This window comes from Bombina bombina, chromosome 5 (assembly GCF_027579735.1).
Source record: "Bombina bombina isolate aBomBom1 chromosome 5, aBomBom1.pri, whole genome shotgun sequence".
In the NCBI taxonomy this organism is placed as follows: domain Eukaryota; kingdom Metazoa; phylum Chordata; class Amphibia; order Anura; family Bombinatoridae; genus Bombina; species Bombina bombina.
The window spans coordinates 1073881577-1073902096 of record NC_069503.1 but is presented as its reverse complement, the minus strand read 5'-3'; positions in this window follow the sequence as shown (position 1 = coordinate 1073902096).

Below are 20520 nucleotides of genomic sequence, written 5' to 3'. Positions count from 1 at the left end.
TCAACCTCCTACCATTCTAGATTGAAAGTTCCCACTGGAATAGGGCCCTCAATTCCTCCTGTATGTGTTTGTAAAATGTTGTCTTGTCTCTTACAAGTTTTATATCATTGTTTTATTTAAATTAATTGTACCCATGGACAGCGCTGCGGAATATGCTGGCGCTTCATAAATAAAATATAATAATAAAAAATAACAATAGTCTTAGATGTTGCTCACATTTAAGCCCTACCATAGGTCATTTTTCATTGACAAACCAACACACATATATATATATATATATATATATATATATATATATATATATATATATATATATATATATATATATATACCGTATAAATATATATATATTTTTTATTTTATTTTTCAGGAGACCCAGCAGATTCAAACTATACCACTATTTGATGTATATATAACATGTAAAAAACCTGCAACATAAAGTGTCAAAAGAATCATTTTTTAAATTAAAATTTTAATAAACAAGATAAATATTAGTGTGTGTGTGTTTTCCCTAAACACTATATTAAAGGGGCAGTAAAGTAAAAAATTTACTTAAACACATCGGACAGAGCATGACTTTTTAAACAACTTTCCAATATATTATCGTTATCAATTTAGCTTAGTTCTCTTGGTATCCCTTGTTATAAAAAAATGCTCAGGAGCGTGCACGTGTCTAGCCATCTGGCAGCAGTGTTTGCAACATTGTTTATAACAATGTTATACATAGTTGCACACACTGCTGCCATAGAATGCTAAAGACGTATGTACACTGCTAAACCAGTGTTAATTTTGACAACGAATTTCGATTTAGTCTTAGTTTTAGTCTTTTGACTAAAATGCCATTTTAGTTTTAGTCATATTTTAGTCATCTGAATTGTTTTAGTCTAGTTTTAATCGACTAAATCTCCAGTAGATTTTAGTTGACTAAAATCTAAGGGGTTCAGTTAAAGTGTAATGCATTATTTAAGCATTTCTCTATAATTTCCAAACTCATTATATACTCCAGGAGTAAAACATTAATAACCTGTTATTATTTATGGTATTAAGGTTTAAACATGCAATACAGACACAGATTTAGCCATTGTGATATGCAACATCTTTATTAAACTTAAAATTAAAAAAAAACAACTTTCATAAACAAAATGAAGTGCAACTTTAAAATATAAAAAAACAAACTGTAAACTGTATTGGCTGTAACGCCATTGAACATATTACCCAATATAATTAAAACAAGTATCAAGTAACTCAACACAACAAAAAGTTTCTGCAGCTAGCACAGGCACAGCATAACTTAAACCCATACTCGTGGGTTATTCTTATTTCTATAGGAAGAATCAATTGATTGTTCACAGATTGGAAAAAATTTCGGCAACCGAATTAACACTGCTCTAGAACTTCTAAACGCATTATATACTCCTGGAGTAAAGGTTTATTAACCTGTTTTTATTTATGGTATTAAAGGGACAGTCTAGGCCAAAAAAAAACTTTCATGATTCAGATAGAGCATGTAATTTTAAACATTTTTCCAATTTACTTTTATCATAAATTTTGCTTTGTTCTCTTGGTATTCTTAGTTGAAATCTTAACCTAGGAGGTCCATATGCTAATTTCTTAGACCTTGAAGGCCACCTCTTTTCAGAATGCAGTTTAACAGTTTTTCACCACTAGAGGGTGTTAGTTCATGTATTTCATATAGATAACACTGTGCTCGTGCACGTGAAGTTATCTGGGAGCAGGCAGTGATTGGCTAAACTGCAAGTCTGTCAAAAGAACTGAAATAAAGGGGCAGTTTGCAGAAGCTAAGATACAAGATAATCACAGAGGTTTAAAGTATATTAATATAACTGTGTTGGTTGTGCAAAACTGGGGAATGGGTAATATCTTTTAAAACAATACAAATTCTGGTGTAGAATGTCCCTTTAAGGTTTGAACATGCGATACAGATTTAACGGATTTAAATGTTGTGGTATATAACATAATTTTATTTAATTTTAAGATAAATAAAGACAACGGCTAGATTTAGAGTTCTGCGGCCAAAGGGGTGCGTTAGCTACGCGTGTATTTTTCGCCCCGCACCTTTTAAATACCGCTGGTATTTAGAGTTCACAGAAGGGCTGCGTTAGGCTCCAAAAAGGGAGCGTATAGCATATTTACCGCCACTGCAACTCTAAATACCAGAGGTGCTTACGGACGCGGCCAGCTTCAAAAACGTGCTTGTGCACGATTTCCCCATAGGAAACAATGGGGCAGTTTGAGCTGAAAAAACACCTGCAAAAAAGCAGCGTTTAGCTCCTAACGCAGCCCCATTGTTTCCTATGGGGAAACACTTCCTAAGTCTGCACCTAACACCCTAACATGAACCCCGAGTCTAAACACCCCTAACCCTACACTTATTAACTCCTAATCTGCCACCCCCGCTATCGCTGACCACTGCATATTATTTTTAACCCCTAATCTGCCGCTCCGTACACTGCCGCAACCTACGTTATCCCTATGAACCCCTAATCTGCTGCCCCTAACATCGCCGACCCCTATATTATATTTATTAACCCCTAATCTGCCACCCCCAACGTCGCCGCCACCTACCTACAATTATTAACCCCTAATCTGCCGACCAGACCTCACAGCTACTATAATAAAGTTATTAACCCCTAATCCGCCTCACTCCCGCCTCAAAAACCCTATAATAAATAGTATTAACCCCTAATCTGACCTCCCTAACATCACCCCTAAAGCTAAGTCTAACCCTAACCCTAACACCCCCCTAAGTTAAATATAATTTTATTCTAACGAAATAAATTAAATCTTATTAAATAAATTATTCCTATTTAAAGCTAAATACTTACCTGTACAATAAACCCTAATATAGCTACAATATAAATAATAATTATATTGTAGCTATTTTAGGATTTATATTTATTATACAGGCAACTTTGTATTTATTTTAACTAGGTACAAAAGCTATTAAATAGTTAATAACTAATTAATAGCTACCTAGTTAAAATAAATAAAAAATTATCTGTAAAATAAATCCTAACCTAAGTTACAATTAAACCTAACACTACACTATAAATAAATAAATTAACTAAACTATCTAAAATTATCTACAATTAAATACAAATAAATACACTAACTAAAGTACAAAAAATAAAAAATAAACTAAGTTACAGGGCTATTGGTAGTTTATTGTAGGCTAGGTTTTTTTTTATTTTGGGTGGGCTTTTTTTCTTGATAGGGCTATTAGATTAGGTGTAATTCTTTTTTATTTTTGATAATTTCGATTGTTATCTTACGTAATTTAGTGTTTTTTATCTTCTGTAATTTAGAATTTTTTTATTTTTTGTAATTAGATACTTTGTAAATTTTATAGTAGTGTTAGGATTTTTTTAATGTGTATTTTAGTTTTCTTTAATTGGTAGTTAGTTTAATTTTAGTTTAATAGTTATTTTAGTTTAATTGTTAGCTTAAACTTAGTTTTTTTAATTTGACAGGTAAGTTTTAATTTAATTTGTGATAGGGAAATTGAAATTTTAAAATAAAGTTAGGGGGGCGTTAGGTTTAGGGGTTACTAGTTCAAATTAGTTTATTGCGATGTGGGGGCTTTCGGTTTAGGGGTTAATAGTTTAATTTAGTATATTTCGTTGTGGGGGCTTGCGGTTTAGGGGTTAATAGGTTTATTATAGTGGCGGCGGTGTAGGGCTTAATAACTTTAGTATAGTGGGGGCGATGTGGGCGGACGGCAGATTAGGGATTAATTATATTTAAATAGTGTTTGCGATGTCGGAGGGTGGCGGTTTAGGGGTTAATAACTTTATTATAGTGGTGACGATGTCGGGGAGTGGCAGAATAGGGGTTAATAATGTTATTAGTGGTGGCGATGTTGGGAGCGGCAGATTAGGGGTTAATAAGTTTACTTTAGTATTTGCAGTGCTGGAGGGCCTCTGCTTAGGGGTTAATAGGTAGTTTATGGGTGTTAGTGTACTTTTTAACACTTTAGTTATGAGTTTTGTGTAACAGTTTTGTTGCATAAATCTCATAACTACTGGTCTCAGATGGTGGTACGGATCTTGTCGTTATAGGGTGTAACGCAAGCTTTTTAGCCTGAACGAAAAACTTGTAATGGCTGTGCTATGTAAGTCCCATGAAAAAAACGTAATTTTTACGAGTGTGGGACTGACGTTGCGTTACAAGCTAAAAGGCTTGCGGTACAGCTATACCGACAAGACTTGTAATGGCTGCATTGCTGTTTTAACGCTGAAATGGCCATTTTTTCAGCGTTAAAAGACGAACGCACAACTCGCAATCTACCTGAAAGTGTTCATTTTTTTAAGAAATGTTTAGTCTTGGCTGTTATTCTTTAGCAAGATAACAGGAATTCAGTCCTCACTGTTCCCTTAATGCATTAAAACAGTGCAACCAATAACTGAGATGATGCAAATTATTGATGAATTCATAAAAACAGCATCAAGATCTTCCGGCTGTCATTTCAATAGAATGAAAAATAAAGATGCAGGGGGTAAAATGTCTTTTATTTTATCACTAATAAATATTATTTTAGGACAGACATTTTTATCAATATTATGTTATGTTTGATATTTACATGATTTGTCTCTTTAAGAGACAGTGACATAGACTTTCCATAATGTGTTTTTACTATAGATATGCTGAAGGCAGATACCTTGTGTATTGTACAGAAACATTCTATGGGAACATTTGGGTCAGACCCTTTACAAAACATGGTTTGTAGTTCAGCCGCATGAGCTCATTATTATTTCTATATTTCTGTGCATACTGTCAGAGGTCTTGGCACGAGTTTTTCCTTGGGCAACATGTAAATCCTTCATAACTGTTAGACCACTAAACCCCACATATGCATGAAAATGACTAGTTTGTTCCAACATACCTGAAAAGAACTTATAAGTAAAGCCCAAAAATCAATGTTGCAGTGTGTTAGAAAAAATAAGCAAACAAGTTATCCAAGGAACGTACTATACATTATGTGGTTGTAGAGAAATACTAAAATCTCAAGGGCATAGTCTGTTGTGTGACGTCCAGAAAATATAGGAATAAAAGGGATTTGAGATTGTTTTACAAAGTGTTTATTTATGCATAGAAAAACAAGTCTGCAATATGTCTTTATTATTCATTTGCTTTCTTTCACTGTAATTTAAAGCAGCACTAAACACCTTGTAATTGACTTGCCATAGAACAACATATCAGCCAAGTCTAAACATTTTTAAAGGGACATAAAGTCCAAAAATATTCTTTCATGAGTCGGATAGAACATACATCTTTCCAATTTACTTATATTATCTAATTTACTTCATTTTCTTGATATCCTTTGTGGAAAAGCATACCTAGGTAGGCTCAGCAGCTGGGAGCAGGCTGCTGATTGGTGGATGCACATATATACCTATTAGATTATTGGAAAGTTGTTTAAAATTGTATGCTTTATCTGAATTATGAAAGAAAAAATTTGGGTTTCAGGTCCCTTTAAAATGAATTAACATCTTATTTGCTGCAATTGTTTTTTTAACAGACAAACTCCACCAATCACTTACCTTATTTGGAGGTGCCAATCTGGTCTTCAGTCTCCAAACAACAAGGCTAACCACTGTCATTATGTTATTATAAAGTGCATTGTTTTGTAACTGTTAAACGTTAAAGCTAATAAGTGAAAGATGGAATTGAGAAGCCAGCAGTGTACATTTCAAGCTCTGTAAATTAGAAAATCCACACTTGTCATTGCTAAATTACATGAAAATTGGGCAAAATAAATATTGAAAGAATATGATAATGTTATACTTAGCAGAACAAAACATTTTTTTATTAAATCTCAAGATGTTTGCTGTTCCTTCAAAGATAAAAATTGTGGGTTTTCCTATTTTGAGAATTGGAAATTCACACTGCAGATTTCACAAGTCTAACCCTGCTTACATATATGTCCATTATTGTCTTAAGCACAGAAGATAAGAAAATGCAGAACAGTGAAACTGTTGCTTATACAATGGCAATGGGTCTACTCTAGTGACAAATCTTAATTTAATTTTGGCTAGTAGTCAGTAGTGTTTGGCTATTAATAAATATGGTGCTATTGCAGTCAAAAGTTTTTTTAAGCTCATCTGTATTTATTGCATTAGTACAGAAAAATATTGTAATTACAATTTATCTACTGTCCCTTTAAAGGGCACTACAGGAAAAAAAATGGCATGCTCTAATTTGTTAAAGTATGTAATTTTAAGACTAAAATCCCTACAATTCATATGTGTTTAACCACAGCAAATGGTTTAAATACATAGCAGATGTACGGTTCAGGAACTAATCTAATCAGCGTTGCTGATAGAGTAGAATTGCATTATAAACAAATGCACATTAAAAAGACAATGCAATAAAACTTAGAATTTCAAATGAGAAGTAGATTTTTTTACATAGAGGTATATTTTAATACGGGGACCACATGAAGAAGGATCAGATGGAAGACAGAAGATGGAAGAAGACCAAAGATGGAAGGTGACAGAAGATGGAAGAAGACAGAAGATGGAAGAAGACAGAAGATGGAAGAAGACAGACGATGGAAGAAGACAGACGATGGAAGAAGACAGACGATGGAAGAAGACAGAAGGTGGAATAAGAGGATTGCCACCATGAAGATGAAGAGTCAAGTTGGTGAGCACAAACTTTAAAGGTTTAGCTTTAGGACCTTTGTTTGGGTGTGCATTACATTTTTTTTAGTTTAGGATTTTTTTTCCTAAAAGAGCTGAAACACTTTAGGGCAATGCCCTACCTAATGCTCTTTCAAGGGCACTTTTTAAATATAGGAGCTTTCTTTGGGGAGCAGCAAAAGAGCTGTGGGCACTGCTCGACAAAATGCTTTCTAAGGGCAATGCCCAATAAAATGCCCTTGTAAGGGCAAATTTTTTTTTTACTTTAGGTTTTTTTTGTCAGTCTTTTTGGTGGGTTAATTTTATTGTAGAATGGGGTTGTAGCAAAGGGGATTGTGTCCGATGCTGCAGTCATGAGACCTAAAATTTCCATGCACATAGCCACTGAAGGGAATGATAGAGACTGAAGGTTTAGACAAGCTAAAACTAACTTAATTTCATCTCTTGTCTGTCAGAGAAAGCGTCATGGACACTGAATCTATCTGTAAACCTAAAAAGGTGACCCTTGTCTGAGGAATCAAGAAACTCTTTTTGCAAATTGAACCTCCAACCATGTTTTTGAAGAAACCACACTAGTTGTTTCATGTAAGACTTTGCTAAATGAAAAGATTGAGCTAGTACCAAGATATTGTCCAAATAAGGAAACACCGCAATACCCTGCTCTCTGATTACAGATAGAAGGGCACCGAGAACCTTTGAAAAGATTCTCTGAGCTGTCGCTAGGCCAAATGGAACAGCAACAAATTGGTAATGCTTTTCTAGAAAAGAGTATCTCAGAAAACGACAGTGGTCTGAATGAATTGGAATGTGAAGATAAGCATCCTGTAAGTCTATTGTGGACATGAAATGACCGTGCTGAACAAAAGGCAGAATAGTCCTTATAATCACCATCTTGAAAGTTGGGACTCTTACAAAACGATTTTAAAATTTCAGATCCAGAATTGGTCTTAACGAATCTTCTTTCTTTGGGACAATGAATAGATTTGAATAAAAACCTAAACCCTGTTCCTGCAGAGGAACTGGAACAATCACCCCTGAAAGCTCTAGGTCTAAAACACATTTCTGAAAAGCCTGAGCTTTCACAGGGTTTTTTGGAACATGAAAAAGAAAGAATCTTCCCATGGGAGGTCTTATTTTGAAACCTATTCAATACCCCTGAGAAACAATATTCTGAATCCACTGATTTTGAACATAAACTGTCCAAATGTGTTGAAATAATTTAAATCTGCCCCCACCAGTTCAACTGGTTTGAGAGCCACACCTTCATGCAGTCTTAGGGGCTGGATTTGGTTTTTAATAAGGCTTGGATTTATTCCAACTCGGAGATGGTCTCCAATTAGAGCAAGAGGCCTTAGAGGAAGGAGAGGTTTTTAGTTCTCTATTCTGACGAAAGGAACGAAAACGATTGGGAGCTTTAAATTTACCCTTAGATTTCTTATCTTGGGGCAGAAAAACTCCCTTTCCCCCAGTGATAGTGGAGATAATAGAATCCAATTGAGAACCAAATAAATTAGTACCCTGAAATGATAAAGATAGTAATCTAGATTTAGACACCATATCAGCATTCCAAGATTTAAGCCATAAAGTTTTTCTAGTAAGAATAGCTAAAGACATAGATTTAATATCAATCTTAATGACATCAAATATAGCATCACAAATGAAATGATTAGCATGCTTACGTAAAAGAGCAATGCTAGACAATTCAGGATCTGTTAAGCAAAACTGTCCAATTAAAAAGTTGAAGCAGCAGCAACATCAGCCATAGAAATGGCAGGTCTAAGTATATAGCCAGTATGTAAATATGCTTTTCTAAGATAGGATTCAATCTTCCTATCTAAAGGATCCTTAAGGAAAGTACTATCTTCCTTAGGAATAGTAGTACATTAGGCAAGAGTAGAAATAGCCCCATCAACCTTAGGGACTTTTTCCTAAAATGCTAAATTAGCCACAGGTAAAGGATATAGCTTTTTAAACCTAGAAGAAGGGCTAAAAGAAGCACCAAATTTAGACCATTCCCTAGTAAACATATGAGAGATAGCATCTGGAATAGGAAAAACTTCAGGAGTAACCTAAGAAGTTTTAAAAACAGAATTCAAACATTTGCTATTCTTGTAAACAATACTTCCTTTAATAAAGAACGAATATATTAAATCTTAAAAAGAAAGGTTGATTTATTAATTTCAGTCTATGAAGTAGGATTATCTGATCCAGAAAAATCCTCATCAGCAGAAGATACTTCAGTATTCTGTCGATCAATACAAACTTCATCAGATTTATGAGAAGTTAGGAGAGACCTTTTATGTGTATTTAAAGGTGGTATAGCAGTCATAGCCTTCTCTACGGCTGCAGCAATATAATCTTTTATATCTACAGGAATATCATGTACATTGGACTGTGAATGTTTAACAGTATTTGTATTTGTACGTATAGAAACATTATCAGCATGAAATAATTTTTCATAACAAGTGCCACATATTTAAGCTGAAGAAGTAAGATCAGCTAATTTACAACATACACACTTAGCTTTGGTAGAATTGTGTTCAGGCAGCTTGGTTCCTACAGTAAGAGCATAGGCAGTATCAGTTTGAGACATCTTGCAAAAAGTAACAAAAAAGAAAAAATAACAAAAAAAAATATCCAATTTCCTCAAAATAGTTTCAGGAATGGGAAAAAATGCTTATGATAAAAAAATGTATACAAAAGTAAAATCAAAAGTAAGCAACATAGCCCTCTATGAATCAAATGAGAGCAGAGAGCAAAAGAGGGAAATACTCAATATAACAAATTTTGGCGCCAAGAAATGTGCAAATGCAGAGAAAATAAAAATTTGCCGCCAAAGCTGAACAAAGGAAATGATGCAACTCACGCCATAACAGGCGCGACTTTGCAGCAAAAAAACTTGTGTCAAGAAAGTCGCAAGAAATGACGCAACTCAAGTCATGGCATTCTGCGTCATCGCAAGCCTAAGCCCACGAAAATTTTGAAAAAAAACAGACTCCAAATTACAACTAACTGGAACCCCAGGTAAGCCTAAAAACTCCTAAGAGTGTCTTAAAAATGATATATACTTAATAGAAGACACTGTCAGGGGTTTTTCCCTGTTGTGTTTGCCATGTGCTGCTGGCAGCCATTTTACTCACCTCTCTTCCTGACTATGGTGCATTGTGGGGGATGCTGCTCATTTCCTGCACTTTCTTTTTTGGCCAGACTGGTGTGCATCATCCATGTGAGACAGGATGCAGTCTCAGAATTGTGATGTCATCACTTATTATTTAAAGGGCCTCTGTTCAGTATGCTTTGCCTTTTGCGTTGTCTCAGACCTGTTTGTGAGAGTTCCTGTGTATTACCTGGCTGCCTGATGTCCTTCCTGGTTCCTGATCCCTGGCTTGTTCCTGACTCTGCTGTTTTCCTTGTTCCTGATTCCGACTCGTCTGACTATTCGCTTTGGCTCCTGACTCGGCTCTTCTGACTACCAGCTCTGGATTTAACTCCTTGCTTGTTATTTGACTTATTATTTTTTGCTATTAATAAAAATGTCATTATTTTTGCACTTCTCGTCTCAGTCTGATTCCTGGCACCCTGAAAGACACCCATCCACATATAGCAGACAGCCAAACCAGTACTGAAACATATAAGCAGAGGTAATGGTAGAAGAGTATAATGTCGATCTGTAAAGGGACGCAGCAGATGAATCTCTGCGACCGATTACAGAGAGCCTTAGAATAGATTTCCCATAGGTGAAAACATGGCATCTTCAGGCAATACTCTCTTCACATCCCCCAGACAAACACTGTACTTTGAGAGGAACTGGGCTTTAATATGCTTAGAAGCGCCTATATCAGAAGAAAATCAAGCAAAACTTGCTTCACCACCTCCACAAGGAGGCAAAGTTTGTAACACTAAGGTATGAGTAACGGGGGAGGTGTATTTATAGGCATTTTGAGGTTTGGGAAACTTTGTCCCCTCCTGGTAGGAATGTATATCCCATATGTCACTAGCTCATGGACTCTTGCCACTTACATAAAAGAAAAGAGCTGTTTTACTTTAGGACAATGCCCTACAAAAAGCCATTTTAAGGGCTATTGTTATAGTAACTTTTAGTGTTAGTTCAGGGTTTTGTTATGTTCTGTCCAAAACATGAAAGAACATTTTTGGATTTCCTGCCCCTTTCAATAGCGCTCAAATTACAAATTGGAAGTTATAGGCTGTGCCTGAGCACAAGCCAAAACAGTGCTAGAATATTTAGTGTGATTTGAGACACGGAGTGTAAGGGTTTAAAAAGTTTCACAAAACACATCAAAATCATATTAAAATAAAGTGCAACTTTATAATTTACTCCTATTATCAAATGTTCTTCATTCTCTTGCTATCTTTAGGAGCTGAACAATTTTTGGTTTAACAAATGGGTTGTGATTGCTGATTGTAGGCTAAATGCAGCAAGTGCTATCCAAAGTTCTGAACCATAAATGAGCCAGCTCCTTAGCTTAAATTCCTGCTTTTTCAAATAAAGATGCCAGCACCTAGATTACGAGTTTTGCGTTAGAGGCTATGCGGTGCTAACGAACAGTTTATGCTCACCACTCACTTACAGACAGCGCTGGTATTACGGGTTTTTACAAACCCGTTGTTAATAGACAAGAAGTGAGCGTTGAGCAAAATTTTGCTCATTACCGCACTCCAATACCCGCGCTGCTTAAGTCAGCGGTGAGCTGACTTAAGCTCACTGCTTAAGTCTAACACCTGCAAAAAAGCAGCGTAAAACTCCTTAACGCAGCCCCATTGATTCCTATGGGGAAATAAAATGTATGTCTACACCTAACACCCTAACATGAACCCCGAGGCTAAACACCCCTAATCTTACACTTATTAACCCCTAATCTGCCGCCCCCGACATCGCCGACACCTGCATTATAATATTAACCCCTAATCTGCCGCTCCGGACACCTCCGCCATCTACATTATACTTATGAACCCCTAATCTGCTGCCCCCAACATCGCCGACACCTACATTATATTTATTAACCCCTAATCTGCCACCGCCAAATGTCGATGCAACCTACCTACACTTATTAACCCCTAATCTGCCGCCCCCAATGTTGCCGCCACTATAATAAACATATTAACCCCTAAACCTAAGTCTAACCCTAACCCCCCTAACTTAAATATAATTTAAATAAATCTAAATAAATATTCATATCATTAACTACATTATTCCTATTTAAAACTAAATGCTTAAATATAAAATAAACCCTAAGCTAGCTACAATATAACTAATAGTTACATTGTAGCTAGCTTAGGGTTTATTTTTATTTTACAGGCAAGTTCGTATTTAATTTAACTAGGTAGAATAGTTACTAAATAGTTATTAACTATTTAATAAACTACATAGCTAAAATAAATACAAAAGTACCTGTAAAATAAAACCTAACCTAAGTTACAATAACAGCTAACACTACACTATAATTAAATGAATTCCCTAAATTAAATACAATTAAATACAATTAAATAAAAAGTGCAAAAAAAAAATCACAAACACTAAATTACAGAAAATAATAAACAAATTACAAGATTTTTAAACTAATTACACCTAACCTAATCCCCCTAACAAAATAAAAAAGCCTCCCTAAAATAAAAAAGCCCTACCCTACACTAAATTACAAATAGCCCTTAAAAGGGCCTTTTGCGGGGCATTGCCCCAAAGTAATCAGCTCTTTTACCTGTAAAAAAATTACAAATCCCCCCCAACATTAAAACCCACCACCCACACAACCAACCCTACTCTAAAACCCACCCAATACCCCCTTAAAAAAACCTAACACTAACCCCTTGAAGATCACCTTACCGGGAGAAGTCTTCATCCAACCGGGCCGAAGTCCTCAACGAATCCAGCAGAAGTCTTCATCCAAGCCGGGTGAAGTGGTCCTCCAGATGGGCAGAAGTCTTCATCCAGACGGCATCTTCTATCTTCATCCATCCAGCGCAGAGCGGGTCCATCTTCAAGACATCCGACGCGGAGCATCCTCTTCTTTCCACGGTGACTGAAGAATGAAGGTACCTTTAAGTGACATCATCCAAGATGGCGTCCCTTCAATTCCAATTGGCTGATAGAATTCTATCAGCCAATCGGAATTAAGGTAGAAAAAAATCATATTGGCTGATGTCATCAGCCAATAGGATTGAGCTAGCATTCTATTGGCTGATTGGAACAGCCAATAGAATGTCAGCTCAATCCTATTGGCTGATTGGATCAGTCAATAGGATTGAACTTCAATCCTATTGGCTGATTGCATCAGCCAATAGGATTTTTCCTACCTTAATTCTGATTGGCTGATAGAATTCTATCAGCCAATTGGAATCTAAAGGACGCCATCTTGGATGATGTCACTTAAAGGAACCTTCATTCTTCAGTCGCCGTGGAAAGAAGAGGATGCTCAGCGTCGGATGTCTTGAAGATGGACCCGCTCCGCGCCGGATGGATGAAGATAGAAGATGCCGTCTGGATGAAGACTTCTGCCCATCTGGAGGACCACTTCTGCCCGTCTGGAGGACCACTTCTGCCGGATTCGTTTAGGACTTTGGCCCGGTTGGATGAAGACTTCTCCCGGTAAGGTGATCTTCAAGGGGTTAGTGTTAGTTTTTTTTTAAGGGGGTATTGGGTGGGTTTTAGAGTAGGGTTGGTTGTGTGGGTGGTGGGTTTTAATGTTGGGGGGATTTGTAATTTTTTTTACAGGTAAAAGAGCTGATTACTTTGGGGCAATGCCCTGCAAAAGGCCCTTTTAAGGGCTATTTGTAATTTAGTTTAGGGTAGGGCTTTTTTTAATTTGGGGGGGGCTTTTTTATTTTGTTAGGGGGATTAGATTAGGTGTAATTAGTTTAAAAATCTTGTAATTTGTTTATTATTTTCTGTAATTGAGTGTTTTTTTTTATATACTTTAGCTAATTTTATTTAATTGTATTTAATTTAGGGAATTCATTTAATTATAGTGTAGTGTTAGGTGTTATTGTAACTTAGGTTAGGTTTTATTTTACAGGTACTTTTGTATTTATTTTAGCTAGGTAGTTTATTAAATAGTTAATAACTATTTAGTAACTATTCTACCTAGTTAAAATAAATACAAACTTGCCTGTAAAATATAAATAAACCCTAAACTAGATACAATGTAATTATTAGTTATATTGTAGCTAGCTTAGGGTTTATTTTACAGGTAAGTATTTAGTTTTAAATAGGAATAATTTAGTTAATTATAGTAATTTTATTTAGATTTATTTAAATTATATTTAAGTTAGGGGGTGTTAGGGTTAGACTTAGATTTAGGGATTAATAACTTTAGTATAGTGGCGGCGACGTTGGGGGTGGCAGATTAGGGGTTAATAAATGTAGGTAGGTGTCGGTGATGTTAGGGACGGCAGATTAGGGTTTAATAATATTTAACTAATGTTTGCAAGGCGGAAGTGCGGTGGTTTAGGGGTTAATATATTTATTATAGTGGCGGCGATGTCCGGTTCAGCAGATTAGGGGTTAAACATTTTATTTTAGTGTTTGCGATGTGGGAGGGCCTTGGTTTAGGTGTTAATAGGTAGTTTATGGGAGTTAGTGTACTTTTTGGCTCTTTAGTTAAGAGTTTTATGCTATGGCGTTGTAGTGTAAAACTCTTAACTACTGACTTTAAAATGCGGTACTAGTCTTGACAGGAGAGGGTGTACCGCTCACTTTTTGTCAGACTCGTAATACCGGCGCTATGCAAGTCCCATTGAAAAAAAGAGGATACGCAATTTACGTAAGTGGATTTGCGGTATTTCCAAGTCTGGCCAAAAAAGTGAGCGGTACACCTATACCTGCAAGACTCATAATACCAGCGAGCGTTAAAAAGCAGCGTTGGGACCGGCCAACTCTGCTTTTTAACTCAGTAAAAGAAACTCACCCAGGGAACTCTTTAAAATCCAAAATGCTTTATTTCCAATATGTTAAAATCTTTTGCGGCAGCATAAAGAAAAAAGGGGCATTTACTTCAAACACCCATATCGACCAATGGTAGCGCCAAGGGGTCAGCTGACGCGTTTCGGCTAATCACTGTAGTCCAAGCTTTATGACCCACTATACACACCCCCGTCATTTACAACAATTAATCACATTTCATTGGTTGTTCTAGGCTTGACGCTACAATTTCAATTCATTGATACATTTCATCGATAAAACAATACTTCTATTCTTGCTTATATTACAAATTGTTACACTTTAATTGATTGCAAATATCACAGTATTAATTTCTGCCTTTTTCAAACTTTAACTACTCTTTGCTCCTTGGGAACTGAAAAAGATATAACTCATTACTATATATGTTAAAGCGTATTACATAATGTGATTTACAGACATTTTTTCTTTCCTTTCCCTTCTTTCTTTCATATTTTAGATATTATTATTAGCTTCCCATATACAGTTTAAATCTGCTTTTTAAACCTAACGCAAAACTCGTAATCTAGATGCAGGAGTTTTTACGCCACTATTCACATCAAACAACGCTGCTCATCAGTTGTGTAGCGAGTGCACAGAAATATTAATGACACTAAAATGTTGTCCAGAATATGAAGCAGCTGCGGACAATGCAAGATGCGTGAGGAAGAAGAAAACTATGTTACTATGTGATGTCACTTCTATTCGCATCATTTATTACTTAATTGGCAGTGCCAGTACATATTTTTTTCATCAAGGTTTGCAGCTCTAGCTTCAATACATTTTGGAGTAATGCAGTTCTTTCTGGCATCCAAAGGGTTAAATGTTGAGGGTTACGTGCAAGTTTAGTGGGAAATCAAAAGAAAAAAGGGGATAGTGGAATACAAGCTTAAAAACAGTCTGTCATACAAACATGAAGGGGCGATTATAAGTGTTGCGTTTTTGTGTTATTTTCAGTTGATGAGGGCCAGAGTACTAGAAAAGCAACATCACTTGTACAAATGAAGAGGCCGGTACAAGGGATCTAGGAAAAAAAAGGAAATAACTAAGTATACAGTTAGCTGCACAAGTCCAAGTTAAATTCTTTAAACATATGCTTCTGAGATCAATGTAAGGAAGTTATAAACGGGAAAGCTTGAGAATAGCGTGGGAGACAAACATTACAGACATCAACTAATCACGGACAAAATTCATCCTTAGCATGGTTATTAAGATGTGTGTGTATGTGTGTGTGTGTGTGTGTGTATGTGTGTGTGTGCATGTGTGTGTGTGCGTGTGTGTGTGTGTGTATGTGTGTGTGTATGTGTTTGTGTGTGCTTGTGTATGTGTGTGTGTGCATGTGTGTGTGTGTGCTTGTGTGTGTGCGTGTGTGTATGTGTGTGTGTGCATGTGTGTGTGTATGTGTGTGTGTGCTTGTGTGTATGTGTGTGTGTCTGTGTGTGTGTGTGCATGTGTGTGTGTGTGCGCTTGTGTGTGTGTGTGCTTGTGTGTGTGCGTGTGTATGTGCGTGTGTGTATGTGTGTGTGTGCGCTTGTGTGTGTGTGCATGTGTGTGTGTGTATGTGTGCATGTGTGTGTATGTGTGTGTGCGTGTGTGTATGTGTGTGTGTGTGTATATGCTTGTGTGTATATGTGTGTGCATACGTGTGCTTTTATGTGTGTGTGTTTGTGTATGTCTGTCTATGCATATGTGTGTGTTTGTATGTCTCTGTGTGTATGTGAGTGTGTGTATGCGTTTGTGTGTGCGTTTATGTGTATGTATGTGTGTGTATGTGATTGTATATATGTGTAGTTGTGTGTGTGTAGGTGTGTATGTGAGTGTGTGTATGCATATATGGGTGTGGGTGTATTTGTATGTGTCTGCATGTATGTGTGTGGGTGCAATTATGTATGTGTATGTGCGTGCGTTTGTGTGTGCATGTATGTGAGTGTGTGTATATGTGTGGTTGTGTGTGTGTAGATGTTTATGTGAGTGTGTGTGCGTGTCTCTGTGTGTGTCCAAGAAAGAACATTCATTTAAAAACCAAAACTGTAATGCATTTAAATGTTCTAGATTCAACAACAAAAAATATATTTTGTTACTCTTTTTAATAAAGAAATCCCAAAAGTTGATCTGATCCCAAACCCTGAGAAACCAAGGTGCACTGACCTGTCCAATGACCCTGCTAAGAAGAGAATTCTGCTTAGATATCACAGCAAAACCACGGCCAGTGCTGGTTTAGGTGACACAAACAAAAACGTTACTTGTCATTTCAGCAATATTCTAAATGTGACAAGGTTACATTAGTCTTAGGTCTGCGGTTAAGTCTAAGTTACAGTTTAACCCTGTGGATGCCAAAAAGACGACAAATAACTTGGGTCTGGCAGGTGTGCAATATTCTGACATTGTAACTCTTTTTTTTATGCTTTTTAGTTTTTTAACATTTAACAACATTATAGGAAGTATAAATGTAAAAGAAACAATGTTTGTCAGTGCAAAATACTGCGTGACTGAACCTTTACTTGTTGCTTTGTTCCTTATATCTATTTGAATGATATATACTGCAATAGTGGGGATACGTTAAAAACCTAAAACTTTAAAATCTTAAAATAATTATAATAAAATATAAAAGTAAATTAAATGTTCAAGAGACCCAATCATGAATATACATTGCTTAGATGTCCTCCTTGTATAACACAATAGTATAGTACACATTTCCTTATTTTCCTGTCGTACAGCTAATATCTGTAAATCCTACTTGATGTCTTTTAAAGAGCAGCTTGTCCGTATAGGGCCCATATTCTGGTCTTCAAAAAAGTGTGAACTATTAGATGAAAATGCACAAGCGCATCTTAGACTCTATTGAATAGCATTTATTATTTAAAAACTGCACAATAAAACTTTGCACAAGATACAAGAGTTTTTTAAGCATATAAAGTACATTTGTTAGTTACTTTTCACTTCTACCTGGTCCTCCCGTTGTTAGGGATCTTGTATCTGCAGGGTTAACCTGAAGTTCACAAGTTCCCAGATATATTTACCAATCAGGCGTAACCCTTGCATCAAAAAGCCTGGATTTATATCATGTGGTATGGTCCAGTAGTAATAGTTCTGATTGTGATTAATAAGCAGGACAACTCTTCTCCAAATAACTAAAATGTATGTGGCATATATAGCCCAAACCCCTACGCGTTTCGTCTGCACTTTTGCAGACTTTCTGAAGGGCTAGAACAACAAATTCTGCCAAAAGAGAAAAAATGAAGAGGGCGCTATACTGGAAAGTAATCAACAAACAGGAGTTATAAAACATAAAATTTAAATTGAATAACGAGTGTGAAATAAGAAGTGTCTCTAATAGTTGGAATAAAGAGTCTACAAGTCTGCTCTTCTTCCAGTGTATTGGGCATGCAGGGATGATCTATGAATGAAACAAAGAAGAGCGCCTCATGTTGAAGAAATCTTAATGATCAGAAGGGTGATGTCTATGCAAAATGAATACTCACATAAAAAAATTGCACTGTAAAGTAGTGCAATCAGCGTAGGCTGTGCTTTTAAAGGGACAGTCTACAATATAATTGTTATTGTTTCAAAAGAAAGATAATCCCTTTATTTACCATTCCCCAGTTTTGCATAACCAACACAATTATATTAATATACTTTTTACCTCTGTGATTACCTTGTATCTAAGAACCTTCTGACAGCCCCCTGATCACATGACTGTGACTATATAAAATCTATTGAGTTGATTTACTATTGTGTTATGCTAAATCTTCAATAACTTCCTGGGCGTTAACACAGTGTTATCTATATGGCCAAGACATGAACTATCAGTATCTTGTTGTGAAAAGCAATTTAAAAAGCATGTGATAAGAGGCAGCCCTCAACGGTTTAGACATTAGCATATGAACCTACCTAGGTTTAGTTTCAACTAATAATACCAAGAGAACAAAGCAAATTTGATGATAAAAGTAAATTGGAAAGTGGATTAAAATTAAATGCCCTATCTGAATAATGCAAGTTTAATTTTGACTTGACAGTATCCATCTTACTTGTGCCACTTGGTCTATCAGGATATCAGAGGGATTGTTGATTCTTGTAGTGTAGTATTCTTATCCCTTCAAAGAATACCACTGCAATGGTGCAGGAAAAACAAACTAAATATATGGACCCAATGATAGTTGCAAATGAGTACTCACATGAGAGTTTGCAGTGCAAGATAGTGCAAACAAAACAGGCTGGGCTTTAAGTCTCCAGCTGACTGAGTTCTCTTCGGTTTCCCAGGATGGAAGTTCTGGCGCTAGTTCAGGTGAAGTGGAGTCCGCTCCAGATGTGTGGGAAAAAAGGGAGTCAATCCAAAGTAGTAAAAGCGAAGAAACGACTTCAAATTGAATGGTTTAAATATATAGATAATAAATGCAACGCGTTTCTCAGCTATCTAGCTCTTTCTTCAGACCAAGGGCTGTAGTGGTATAGGAAGTATAGCGGACAGATCTCCCAGGGCAGGAAGGCAGACAGAATTGTGCAGTTAAAGGGTATCTTAAAGAGGGAGTTTTAAAATGTATTTCTGTATTTGTTTTCTTATAAAATGGATGTTCCTGTGTGGAGGGGGGAAAGACATTTTTTCCACCTATAAGGCTGCAGTTCTGCATATCAGCCAGAGAGCAATCAGGCCTTTAAATGACAGCTGTACACAAATATACACTGCTTTATCTTCCAGTTAAGGATCATTAAATACAGTAGAGGTGCATCATCCACAAGTGCATATGGCAGATACTCTGAATTTAAATGATCAGCAGATTTTTGTTTTTGCAAATGTTTAAGGGATAGAAACGTCAAAATGTAAATGTTTATAGGTGCATTTCAATGTGAAATAGAAGGATTTTTGCCCTCACTGCATATGTGCGTATGCTGCAGAAAAAACAGTAATAACTTTTACTTGAAGCATTTTTGCTTATAGAAATATACTGCAAAAAAATCTTCTATTTCATATTAAAATGCGCATTTCAATTTTGACCTTTCTATCCTTTTTAACATTTTCTTTAATTTGCCTCCCCCCTGTATCATGTGACAATCATCAGCCAATCACAGATTTGTATACTTATACACTGTCAACACTTGGACATGCCCAGTAGTAGCTGGTGCCTCCGAAAGTGCGCATATAATAACTGCACATTTTGATCATGGAAATATATTAAAACTGCATACTCTATCTAAATCATGAAAGTTGAATGTTGACTTTAATGTCCCTTTAAGCAGGACACCTGTCAATCTCCCGTGCCATTTCTCAGCAGGTCACATTGCTGTGATTTATTAATACTTATATATGCCGCTTCTCATTGGCTTACTAGTTTACTGCATCTGGGGGCGTTAACTTAAGCTAAATGTTTCATGTCCCTTGCAGGAGTTAAACATACTGTGAGAAAATGAACATTTGTTTAAATATATATAATATTCTAACTTAGAATATTTTACTATTACTCTAGAATGTTCCTTTAAACCCCATGGAATCTATTTTACAATAACATACTATATTTAGACTTCAATCCAGTGTGCAATCTTTTTATGTTTAACAACGAATAAGCTGCTCGCAATAATATGTCTAGCACTGCCATACTAGACATAATGAAATTATTCCAGTCTGGTACTTCAGAGAAGTTATTTAAAGTTTGTGAGATTTTCTATATTGTAAGGGCGCTGGAGGTTGATTATTTTAACATTTTATTGATATAATTGCTGAGTGCTATAACAGTGCTCCACTTCTGTGTGCATTTTATATGCAATATGAAAGCTTTAAAATGTGCGCTAATAGCGTGTGTTTTTCTACTTTATTAGTTTGCAATACATTAGACATCAAATAGGGGCACCTTTTAAAAGCTATGAAGGCTGCATATGGGATATATTGTAATGCATATGTGAAATAAATCGTTT